Source organism: Malus sylvestris, chromosome 3 (assembly GCF_916048215.2).
Source record: "Malus sylvestris chromosome 3, drMalSylv7.2, whole genome shotgun sequence".
Lineage (NCBI taxonomy): Eukaryota > Viridiplantae > Streptophyta > Magnoliopsida > Rosales > Rosaceae > Malus > Malus sylvestris.
The window spans coordinates 3,305,790-3,319,604 of NC_062262.1; the positions used below are offsets into that span (position 1 = coordinate 3,305,790).

Consider the following 13,815-nt stretch of genomic DNA (forward strand, 5'->3'; position numbering starts at 1 on the left):
GGTTATACCTCTTAGGAGCTTCAAATCCCTCGAAAACTCATCAGGAAAATCCTACCAAAATCGGCCACTTTCGAACCTCGTGACCATGACGTCAAAACCGAGCCAACGAAGCACTCCGAGCTTTGTGAGAGCCTCTTAGAGCTCGATGTGAGCTTGGATTGTCCTAAAACATAGCCATTCAAAAGTTCATGAATAGTGCTCAACTCGAAGCTTGAGTTTTTAACGTGATATCGGACGAGTTCTTACCTGAAATTGGTACCTTTAAACTTGTAATGGAATAAGGAACACAATGGTGTGCTCAAAACCTTCGATATGTGAAGCTTAAGGCGTTCTTGCTCTTATCCGTACGTATAGCAAGGAGAGAGAGAGAGAGTGAAACCGATAGAGAGTATGGGAGTGAGATAGAATGTGATGCGGATGTGTGTGTGGTCTCATCTGTCCACCCACCAATCAAACCAATTATTTTCCTTACTTGCAATTGGGTCCAACATACTAGGGACTCATCAAATTGGTCTTTAAACCAAAACTTAGTCACACAACGCCACCAACGCTCAAGAGCAGTTCCATCTTTTCACATCGCCCAAAATTATTTCCGAAACGGGCTGTGACAAAAAATAGGTACAAACTAAAAATAAAAATATATGATAAAGAATTTAGCCATAAATATAAATATACTAATTGTAACATTTTTAACACTAAAGGAATATATTTAAAAATAAAAATATTTTATTATTCAAATAATTAATGATGTTATTAATACCCAAGGACCTTGATCAAAAATTGAAAATGGATAGGATTTTAATCAATAGAGTAGCAAAAAGAAGGATGTGAACCTAATTTCTCCATTATTTTATTATAATTTTTATCATAATTTTCTTATAATTTTTTCAACAAACTAGTTTTAGCATTCGCAAGTGGCATTTTACCAAGTGGTGAAAAAGTGTTGAGTCTTTGCATGACGCTATGGATTCGAATTTCGTCGGTGGCTAATCTAACATCTAATCTAACAAAATCTATGATTTGACAATATGTGTATATATATATATATATCTATATATATAAAGTGAGCACCCTAAAATGGTGAAACATTCAAAATACCATAAATTGTCCTTTAAGAATTTCATAAATTACAATTGAACCAAAAGAAGCTAAAGTATTTAACCATATTTTTATTTTGAATGAATTTAATATTTAAAATTATAGAAAAAAAAAAACCTCCCACATTAGTCTATATATATAAAGTGAGCACCCTAAAATGGTGAAACATTCAAAATACCATAAATTGTCCTTTAAGAATTTCATAAATTACAATTGAACCAAAAGAAGCTAAAGTATTTAACCATATTTTTATTTTGAATGAATTTAATATTTAAAATTATAGAAAAAAAAAACCTCCCACATTAGTGGGTGGTTTAACGTTTTTAATTCATTTCTTTTTTTTTAATATTTTTTAAAAGAATATGTAAATTAATTATTTAAATAAAAGATATATATAAAAATGTCAATTGCCACACGTGTATGTGTGGCAAGAGGCTAGTAAAGAATTAATTAATCGGTTGGATATTCGGGAGTCAAAAACTCGTTAATTTTATAAAGGCATTTTGAATTATTTGATTTATTAGATCTTGAATTTTAATGAATTATCTATCTATATATATAAAGTGAGCACCCTAAAATGGTGAAACATTCAAAATACCATAAATTGTTCTTTGAGAATTTCACAAATTACAATTGAACCAAAAGAAGCTAAAGTATTTAACCATATTTTTATTTTGAATGAATTTAATATTTAAAATTATAGAAAAACAAAAAACAAAAAAACAAAACCTCCCACATTAGTGGGTGGTTTAACGTTTTTAATTCTTTTTTTTTAATATTTTTAAAAGAATATGTAAATTAATTATTTAAATAAAAGATATATAAAAATGTCAATTGCCACACGTGTATGCGTGTGGCAAGAGGCTAGTATATATATAAAGTTTTAGCATTCATGTTAACTCCTGACAAACACGTTTATTGTCGATAAATCATTGTGGTAAAAAAGTTCTAATCATACTGAATTTGTTTCAAGCCATTATTATTTGATGAAAATAAGTAGAATATTTTCACCTTGCCAAACCTTCTCTCTTTGGATGTACTAGCCTTCATGCACTCGCGTCATTTTTTAAATCACGGCATGCTACATGCGACTTACATGTTTTAAATGTATTTATATGCGTGAATTGACAAAAGAAAAGTCAAATATTTGAAATAAATGAATAATTTTAGATCATGCTAGAAAAAACAGCTCACAAACTAATCAAAGTAACTAAATTCACATAATAAAATTGGTATTTCAATTTCCATCTCCATTTTATTGAATTTACATTAAGAATTGAGAAAATAATATTTAATAAACAATTGATTGAATCACATTATTATTAGCTTATTGTGAGGCTAAGCACATCCTCTTCCTTTTAGTGTAGATAATATAGTTTGTTAAAAAAAAAAGAAAAAAAAACAATCATTTGACAACTAATTTAATCACATTATTATGCACGTGCAAATTTTTTTCCTAACCGGCATTATACGTCTCTTAAGATGTTTTGAACATGTTTAAAAATAGAGAAAATAATATTTAATGAACAACTGATTGAATCAAATTATTGCTAGCCTATTGTGAGGTATTAATTATATATAAAAAAACTGTACAAAAAGAATTAATTATTAAAAAACACCATTAAAATGACGAAAATAACCTTGCATTATTTGGTGCATTATTATGGGTTGCTTTTGAATTTTTTTGTGACATCCCACATCGCCCATGGAAGTGATCCTTAAATGTATATTCCTATCCCTACCTAGCACGAGGCTTTTTGGGAGCTCACTGGCTTCGGGTTCCGTAGGAACTCCGAAGTCAAGCGAGAAGGAGGCTAGAGCACTCCCAGGATGGGTGACCAATTGGGAAGTTGCTCGTGAGTTCCCAAAAACAAAACCGTGAGGGAATGGTAAGCCCAAAGCGGACAATATCGTGCTACGGTGGTGGAGCGGGCCCGGGATGTGGTGGACCCGGGCCGGGATGTGACAATTTGGTATCAGAGCCAATCTTTGGCCGGATGTGTGCCGACGAGGACGTCGGGCCCCTAAGGGGGGTGGATTGTGACATCCCACATCTCCTAGGGGAGTGATCTTTAAATGTATATTCTTATAACTACCTAGCACAATATTGTCCGCTTTGGGCTTACCATTCCCTCACGATTTTGTTTTTGGGAACTTACGAGCAACTTCCCAGTGGGTTACCCATCTTGGGAGTGTTCTGGCCTCCTTCTCGCTTAACTTCGGAGTTCCTACGGAACTCGAAGCCAATGAGCTCCCAAAAGGTCGGGTCCACCACATTCCGGGCCCGCTCCACCACCGTAACACGATATTGTCCGCTTTGGGTTTACCATTCCCTCACGGTTTTGTTTTAGGGAACTCACTAGCAACTTCCCAGTAGGTCACCCATCCTGGGAGTGCTCTAGCCTCATTCTAGCTTAACTTCGGAGTTCCTACGGAACCCGAAACCAGTGAGCTCCCAAAATGCTTCGTGCTAGGTAGACATAGGAATATACATTTAAGGATCACTCCCATGGGCGATGTGGGATGTCACAATCCATCCCCCTTAAGGGCCTGACGTCATCCTCAGCACACATCCGGCCAGGAATTGGCTCTGATACCCAATTGTCACATCCGCCCCGAGTCCACCACATCCCGAGCCCGCTCCACCACCGTAGCACGATATTGTCCGCTTTGGGCTTACCATTCCCTCACGGTTTTGTTTTTGGGAACTCACGAGCAACTTCCCAATTGGTCACCCATCCTGGGAGTGCTCTGGCCTCCTTCTCGCTTAACTTCAGAGTTCCTATGTAACCCGAAGCTAGTGAGCTCCCAAAAGGCCTTGTGCTAGGTAGGGATGGGAATATACATTTAAGGATCACTCCCCTGGACGATGTGGGATGTCACGTTTTTGTGTTGGGGGCATTTTTGTCCAAATTTTTTTGGTGAAGCTTGTGACCGCAAAAGGGGTTGTTGGCTTTATAAAGATAACAAGCAAAAAAGTAACCTCATCAGTTACAAATGTATTGGTATTTTGCATTTACAGAATTACCAAAATTTTCAAGGATGATTTTGTGTAAAACCAATAAAAAGTTGCAATATGTCAACAATATTTATGTTAATTATAAATATATTAGTTATGTATTGTGATACTTAAATGAATTTAAAATAAACAAAAATTACAAAACATGCCGCTATAACTGGCACCTACTTCAACTAACACTTCATTTCTCATAGTTTGTATATTTTGGAATAAGTCAATATGAATGGCAATGTATGTTTCCTTATTACGTTTTTTTTTTCTTTTGGATTTAGACGATGCATTGCAATGTTTGTTTCTTGGTTTTGTTTTTCCATCGCTCACACATCTCCTACGCTTCACACCTCGCGCGACTCCTGATTTTTACATTTAGGTTCAGACACTGTAATGCATTGTCTATTTCTTGGCTCTATTTTTTAGGATTTAGACATTGTAATGAAGTGTCCGTTTCATGATTTCGTTTTTTTTTTTAATTGAGCAGACTCCTCCATGGAAGGGCGAGAGAAAAAGTGATAGAATATACATGTTCTAACTATTTATAGGATTTAGATAATTTCTGAATTAGTTCCATGGGGATAAAAATCCAATGACCAAAACCTCTCCCCCTTTTTCTCTTCCCCCTAAACTCCTCTTTCTCCCTCGCACCGTCAAACCTCGCCTATGTTAACAAGCCCAAAATTTAATTGCAAGTCATTTGTGCTCTAAGTTTGATTTATTTTTTGCTCTCTCTTACTGTTTTAGCTTTTTGTTTGTCATCTCTTTCTTATTCTTCATCATTGCTTCTCTCTCTATTGTAACTTTGTTTCTCTATATAATTCTTCTATAGTTATGAAAAAGATTTGCAACCAAAAGACACCGGTTGGCATGACCTTCTCTTTGTTGTTTCATTAACATTGATTGAGATTTTAAGGTCGAGTAACCTGCAAATGAGGGATGACGTGGCGCTTGGGCTAATTTTGGGTAAAGTGAGGAACATGCGATTGGGGTTGTCGGTTAGGTGGGTTGTAACGGTGTTAGGGCAAATTTTGAGATGGGATTAAATTTGATCTGAAATTTGGGGTGCTAGTGGTTCGAGGTTGAGAGCTTTGAAGTTAGAGAGAAAGAGAAGAGTTGAGGGAAAAAGAAAAGGAGAAGAGATTTGGCCGTTGGATTTGTATCAATGGACGAGATCCATTGGTCTAGGAGAGTCAAATCTTAACTATTTATAATGACTTAAAGCATATGTGACATTTATCATTGACCTATGCTTAATTAATAAAAATATATCATTGATTAAGGTCAAAATAAAAATATGTCATTGATATATAGCTTAATAGTAAAAATTTTATTGACTTTGGGCTGAATTGCCTAATTTTCAATTTTTATTAACAGATGTATGAAACTGTCACAGAAGTTTGACTTTAGGTACCACTCTGGGATGAAAAAAATTTGATGTACCAAATGTTGAAAGTCAAGAAACTTGAGGGTAATAAAGTGAGATTAACCCAAATTTATTATATATCATATAAATAAGTGACTTATTATATTTTAAAAAATACATAATTGTATTGAGATACATAAATTGTAAAATAAAATGAATTATAAAGTATTAGAATATATTGAAAACCTGAAGAACAAACATATAATGAGTGTTCATCAAAATATTTAACAATTCTCTTAGATTTTATTGAAAAAATAAAATACAAAATGAATGTTATTAATTTTCAATCTAAGTGAAAATTACGATCTAAAATGGTGCTTAGGCCGTCTAGGCATACCCCTAAATAGATCTAGACGCTCTTTATTAATTTTCATAATGCTTAGGAAGTAATCAAAGTCCTGACGAGCAGCCTAGTGTAGAATTTTTAGAACAATGCTATTAAGTGATTCAGATTATTGAAAAAGATATTGCAAAAAAAAGAAAAAAAGTCAATCTAAAAAATTACGAGTAGTAGTCGCAGGAGCAGTAGTTGCAGTCAAATATCCACTAATGACAAAAGAATGTAAATAGTAATAATTCGGGTGTACTTTTACTATTTAGACTTACCCTCTTGGTAATAAAAGAGAAACGAAAAAGACGACAAGAGATTTCCCAAAAAAAACATAAAAATAAATAAATAATAAAAAATAAAAAAGTAATAAACGACACAAACCCCAAAGTCAAATCGATCTATCTACACCGATCTCTCTTCACCCATCCCAGTTCGAACACTTTACTTCTCCCTTCTCCTTGGCCGCCGCCGCCTTCGCCCCTCCTCCCCTTATTTCCACCATCAGTTCTGAAGAATGATTTTTTGTTGTTATGGATCCATGCTAATCGGAGGAAGAAGCAAGCCACAGGGAGAGATTATGTATGACGGCTTGGATCCGTAAGATCCCCAAATCCAACTTCCCACTCCAATCCCAATCCCAATCCCAATCCCAGTCTCAACCTAATCGTGGAATTGAATTGAAGGTGTTTATTTTTCAGGCTCAACCCAAAATCCCAATTCCAATTTCAATCCCTCCCTATTATCCCGATTCAGTTATCCCAGTTCCATGAATCTCAATCGAATTTCAATTTTAATGCTAATTTTTATATATTTTCCTCTTATTGTTTTGCAGGCAGGCACATAGCACCAACATCAGATCAGAAACACAGAGAAGCAACAGAGGTAAATTTGACACAAACTACTTTGTTAGCTATACTATCTGTTACAAGTCAAATTACTCAGTCATAGAAAACAAAACAAAAAAACCTAATCCCAATATTCATCACTCTCCTGTCTCTCTCTCGGCCTCCTTCCAGCTCTCCTCTATCATTCTTTCGTGCTCCGACCTCTTCACAAGTTTTCCGCACCACTTCGATCCCCACGGTAGTCGCCTCATAGGCGCAAACTCCCAAGTCCTGTTTTTCCGATCAAATTTACCAGTTAGTGGGATTCACAAACATACATTGTATGAAAATAATTTAATTCATGTAGGAGAGTTTTCTACTTACTCGCTTGGAAGCAGAACCCACGCCCCCAAACTCTCGATCCCTAGCACGTCTTTCCCCTTCTCGACGAGGATATTGCCATCCTCCCTGGCCTCTTTGCCGTATGAATCCCGTAGCATCCAGAATCGCTGACCATCATCGGTCACTCCGTGACCGATGAGAACTAAGGCATGGAGGCCCCATCCAACACCGCAATAACTGCATTGAACGCTAACAACCTGTCTAAAATGGGGACACTCGGAACTGGTGCATATGTGCTCAGGGACCTCATGCGGTCCTACAATCATCCCCTACAATGCAGAAAAGGTGTTTTGATTAGAATTTTTATTTCTCGAAACCTTTAAAAAAGAGAGGTTTGCCCAACTCACTCTTGTATCAGAGTCAAATACAGGGTGGGATGCTATAGTGACAGCAATCGGATGCTTGTCTAGCATCCTCTCCATCTCGCGCTCCCCTTGAATACGGTGACATAATCCAAAGTATATCCACTGGCTAATATGCTAAAAATGAGAAATAGTTACACAGTGAGTATCTTTGTGTTTAAACTATAGAAAACAAGATTTCTAGTCCTTAAAAATAATTACTTTTAGATCAATTCCTTAATTAAGATTAAAAACTAGTTTAGTCCTTTGATTCGTGTTTGAGTTAGCATTTACATTCCATGTCATATTTAAGTTGTTTTATGTAACTTTATTGTGTTTTGTCTTCCTATATTACACCAAAATATTGCTATTAAATGGTTTCTCAATTAAACGGATTTTTAAAAAAATTCTAAATCAGCATCCGACATTTAAAGATGCAACGTCAAAAGGACTTAGAGATTAGGCTTCTGCAATTGAAAAAGAGATTAGGCAACCATCTATATGTTGGTTGATATCTTCACATACATTTCGGTTGTCCGTTTTTTATTTGCATTTTAGGTCTCTTTATGTTCTTTCTATTGGTTTTGGACGACATATGACATGTGTATCTAGGTGATTCTAACGATTTTTGAAGAATGTGTTCAACCTTAGTAATAATTTGTGCATTGTGCTTGTGGTATTTATTCTTATTTTATTGCGTTTGTGGTTAATTTGTTTTGGTTGCTTTTATTATTGGATTTGATCATTTTGTTAGCGTATGAATTGTTGAGTTTGGAGTTGGGTTTGCTCATTTATGTATTAGATGTATGTGATTAGGTACTATAACTTGGATACATTCGATTAGGTATTATGATTTAGATACATTTGATTCGATAATATGATTTGGTGTGTTCAACGGGTACTATGATTTATGTGTGTTCTAATAGGTATTGTAATTTAGGTTTAAGGAGGTACTGTAATTTAGATACATATACTAATTTGGTGTATTATACGTGTTATAGTTTGCCTTTTTTATCTTGTAATTTATGCATGATTATATGAAAAATCTTCTAGGTACAATAATCATGGAAGAAATCAAACATAAATCAAGTCAAAACTAGTTCCTAGTAATGTGGAACATACCAAGAAAGTTTGAATAATTAATTACAGGGGCACAATGGGAATTAAAAGTCATTTTTTTTTTTTTTAAAACAATGGAATATGAGTTATCATAATCATGATGATGTGGAGGATTAAGATTAAATATCTTATCGAACACTAGGTTTTAATGAAAAATTAATCTAATTCAAGTATTACAATTCATTTACCCAAACAAGTTAGCCATATTTTAAGTTAATTTAACCAATGAAAATCTGACCTTTTTTCGCTTCCCCATATACGGCCAATCCTTCTCGAGTATAGCACCACTAGTGTTCATCAGGCGAAAAGACATCATCAGATTATAACCTCGATCCTTGGAAACTCTAAAACGGCGCACGATACTCTGCGGAGAGAGCCTAACTCGTCTCCGCGTCTCTAAAGCGTATAGCGCCTCGGCGCATACGCATGTGGATATTGCCCAACAATGGGAACTATCCCCTTGGTCGCGGATAGGACCCAAGATGGGCCTCCAATCCACAATATAATCTCTATCATTGTCCTGCAAAAATCCATTTTGGTGTCCACACAATCAGACTTAATAATACAGCTCCATACGTACACATTGGTTGGTAAAAGTCTATGCACACATACATAAAAATATATCTCATGTTGTTTATTTTTTATCATGTATGCACATTGTTTCTTTGAGATTGTGCCTTTTCGGTCATGTATGCTCTTTGTTTCTTTGATTAATCTAATTCATCTAACGATAATCAATATAGTTTGATTGGGACCATCACCTTCACCTAAGTGATTGTAATTTTCAATTCATTTCTATATTAGTGTTCCTTTGGAAAGAGAGATTCCCTCTTGAAATCATTTCACTCGACCTAGTGGAGTCACTCGGCCAATTAGTGCTTGCTTTGCCACGTGCTCAAAAAGTGAGTTACCCATCCAATGAGGGGTTGCCACGCGTGTGAAATGGTTGCAAGAGAAAATCTCCCTCTCCTTTAGGAGGTTTAGGGTTTGTGAAGACCTTTCAATGCCAAGTTTGAAGATCAATTCATGAACACCTAGTAAAGGGTACAATGTATACATAGACATAATAAGTAAAATGATTGGGGGAAATTAGCAACAAGAAAATAATGCACTTGTACATTTCGGCCTAGTGTAACCTAGTATTCAATACATTGATAAGGTAGGCGAACTCAGTCGTTGGGAGAAAGAAGCTAATAAGAGTCCTAGTAGCGCCACTTGTATTCCTAAGATCCTCTGGGCCCGAGCCTAGTAACGAGGATTATTGACTGAATTAGTAGTCATCGACTGCCTCCAATTTTAAGAACGATGCGTTCTATGGTGTCAAGCGGGAGATAAGGGATTTCAAGATTTTGAAATCACCCTCACAGAGCATCTGCCTAGCCTCGACAACTCTCACAAAATGGAGTTTGGCATTCGAATAGAAAAGGAAGTGAAGAACATTAGGTAATGTTAAAGCAAGTAACACATCAAACTCTCTTTTTTTTTTATAACAAAAATAACCTACTAAATAAATGGCGAAAGTTACGAAATATTCAAACCTTTTTCCTGTTATACTCTTCCACGGAGAAACGGGCAGGAGCCATGGGATGATCCATAGAACAAGGAGATGGACGGCCGAGGAGTACTGTTCATAGAATAAGGGGATGGACGGCCAATGATGCTTACGCCGTAGCTTCGGCCCTATACAAATTGTAACGAGAAGTGTTACAACCACACAAAAAGGACAATCCTTGCACAAAACCTAAAACCACTAAGACATCTAGCTAGTAGTAGTTAAAACAGATAGACGAACACGGTATGTACACAGATGTAAATATACATGTAGTATGTTCATCGGGTTCAAAATGTGATACCTGCATGATCCAAGATTTGGTCGAATGAGGACTTTTTTCGCGGTGGCAGAGAGACCTTGAGGTTGAGCCATTGTGGTGGTAGATGGCAGCAGTACCAAATCGAAAACCCTTGACCAAGTTTGCAACAGCCTTTCTATGGGTGCTAAGACAACAGGATGACTTACTCCACATTTTTACCAAACTCTGTATATAAATAAATTAGATTTTGGGTCATCATCATCACAATCATCACGATCATATCAAAAAACCAGCTCATTTTTCGGTAATCGCAATCATCGTCATGTTGATAATATAATGCGGAAGTTGAAGCCCTAAATCCCAATACAAGAAGCAAGTAATAAACAACGAAATCGAGTCGGTGAAATACGAAGGCATGGACGGTGGACTTCCAATTCCCAAGAGATTTGACGTCCATGGATTGCATTTGCAAGCCGGGCTTTTTGTGATCCATTTGTTCTAACAGTGAGCTAAATAAATAGGTAGCAGACCGGCCAAACTTGCAAAGAAATCCAACAAAACGTAAAGAGAAGAAAATTCAATCAACTAAAAGTAGAAACCCTAGATCCCAAATCTAGCCCAATTTTTCTTCAAAGAAATCCAAACGGCACTACAAGGCATGGATCCATATACGTCGCACAAAATAACTAGTAAAAATCAACTACATTGTCATTGATTGAGTCGGTGAATTGAAATTGCGTACTCACCCAAGAGAGAAGACGAGATCGGAGACCCGCTGTGAATTTTTTCTCTCTGAATTTTCCTTCAGCTGTCGACTGCTTGCCGCATCTTCCATCTTTCCGGTTGTTTTTGCATTTATTGTACTTTGTTGAGCTTCCTACTGCCGTTGGATGAAACCCCGATCAGATCCTTTGGGCTACATTTCCATCTAACGGTGCACCTAGAGGCTGGAGCCTTAATGTTAACTAATAAGTTTTTTAGAAAATTAAGGGTCTCATTAGATTTTAGTCTTAACGAAAACACATTTAGTGGGATTTGTCCAGATTTTTCAAGGCCATGAGATACCTACCCCCTGGAGCAATTCTACACTAAGGTAATTACTGCTTTAGTGAACAATAACCGCATGACTGCATCTCCACCTCAGAAATCAATGCCCCAAGCAACTGAGCAAGTGCATCAAAGATTAGTTTTTTTTTCCCTAAAAAAATTAATAAAAGAATATTATGATTAATTTCCGATAGGATATTTAAACAAATCCGTCGCGCCATGTATTTTTTTTAATTGTAAATAATTTTTTTGGCTAAATTTATATTGCTGGTTAGATTATTTAAATTTTGTGACCAATTTGTGCCACATGGCACGTCAATCATTTTCGTTTTTTTAAATTTTATAAACTCAAAATCTGAATTATTATGATAGTCCGATTATATGACCATTGGAAATCTAGGGGTCTAAATCTCCCACGTTATAAAGCATCTGCATTGCAGGTCTCACTGAAATTTTGTCCCTTGACGCGCCACCACGCGCACGTGTAATACACGTGCTGAGCACAAAAAAATTTCAACTTGATTGGCGCCAGGTTGACGTCACACCAACTCAGGCCCTCACTCGAGCCATTCTTGCTCGACTGCCCAAGGGTGTTGGGCTAGCCTGACTTGTTTGGTTTGGGGTGAAGGGGATTTTGCGGGTTTTGGGGGGTTCATTCACGCACTTGCACGAGGGGTGTACTTGGTCTTACTAGGCTGATTTCAACGTTAGAAAATTCAATTTTATGGTATTTATGTCCTGCAGAATATTAGAGAGAGAGAGAGAGAGAGAGAGAGAGAGAGAGAGAGAGAGAGACAACGGCAGGAAAGGGGGTGGTTATCATTGGCCGACACCACCAACAAGGAAGGTGGCATAGGATGAGTGCTTAAGATAAGGTGTTAGAACTTTTCATTTCTAAGTGAGGTTTTAAGTTCGATTATCATCAAAAACGAATTTGAATTACATTATTGTTATCTCATTATGAGGTTAAACTCATCTCCTCCCGTGTAGATAACAACAATATAAGCCCTAAAATTGGAATTTTCAAAGAATAATTTTGAATTTAGGGCGTATTCATAAGATTGTGAGATGTTGAAAGAAGCATCCATTTCAATATTGAATCAGCCCATCAAATTTGATCCAATATGGATAATTTAATCACTTTTATTAAAAATGAAGGTGATGATGAACCTGAATGTACACTACAATTAAACCTCTATAAATTAACAGCTCTGAAACCAAGAAAAATCTATAGTAAAACGTCGATATTTTGGGATCTCTCCTACTAAGTCCACTAAACCTAGTGATCTGGACCATTAAAATTTAATTCAACGGCTAAAAACATACTCCTTTTAAAAGTTATAATAATTTTAGTCGTTTGATCAAATTTAAAGAACTCAGATCACTGGGTTTGGTGGACTTGGTGGGAGAGATACAGAGATGATCTCTTCCCAGTAACCAAAATTATTAATTTATTTATTATTTGCATCTCCTTCTCCTTCTTCCTTTTCCTTCTTCCTTCTTCTTCCTTCTCCTTCTTCTTCTTCTTCTTCCTCTGAAATCTGGGGAAGTTTGTTTGTTTTTTTTTCTTTTTTTTTCAACCTCCTTCTTCTTCTTCCTTTTTCTTCTTCTTCCTCCGACTGTAATTTTTTTTTTCTTCCTCCTTCTCCGTCTTCATTCCCATTCTTCCTCCTCATTCCTTCTTCTTCTTCTTCTTCCTTTTCCTCAAAAAAAAAAAAAAAAAAAAAACTTTCATCTTCCCCCAGATTCGGAGGAAGAAGAAGAAGAACGAAGAAGGGGAAGGAAGAAGGAGAAGGAGGAAGAAAAAAAAAACTGAATCTGGGCAGATTCGGAGGAAGAAGAAGAAGAAGAAAAAACTGAATCTGGGTAGATTCAGAGGAGGAGGAGGAGGAGGAGGAGGTTGCAGTCGGAGGAAGAAGAAAAAGGAAGAAGAAAAAAAAAAAAACTCGGATGACACGTGGCGCCCAGTCAGTGTGTCACGTCACAGTTAACAGAAAACTTAACAGTTTGACTAACGGATGTATGAGACTGTCCCAAAATTTATACTTTAGGTATGAATCTGAGACGAAATAAACTTAATGTACTAAATGTTGAAAACCACGAAACATGAGGGTAGTAAACAGTCTTTTGGTCCAAGATATATATATCTAAGCCATAATGTAAACAGGGCTGGCCCATGGGTTGTGCGAGGTGTGCATTCGCACAGGCCCAAAAGGTAAGGGTACTCCGGAGAATTATTTTGGTCCAAGATTGAAAACGGGCCAATGTGCTGAAAATGTGTGTTTTCTTTTGAGCTAGCTCATATTTCAAAATAGTGGTCCTTTTGTCTTACTTGTCCAGGCCTATACTTATTGTCCAAAACAATTTGACTTTTATTATATCAAATTTAAGAAGAGTTTTTATCAT

General features: G+C 36.3%; 1 long non-coding RNA gene across 1 annotated transcript; it reads left to right on the top strand.

Moving 5' to 3' along the window:
* The first annotated feature begins 6,179 nt into the window (after positions 1–6,179).
* Positions 6,180–10,670, top strand: LOC126615707 (uncharacterized). The gene is made up of 2 exons (XR_007620881.1): positions 6,180–6,548; positions 6,698–10,670. It is a non-coding gene; the product is annotated as an uncharacterized LOC126615707 (long non-coding RNA).
* The last annotated feature ends 3,145 nt before the right edge of the window (positions 10,671–13,815 follow it).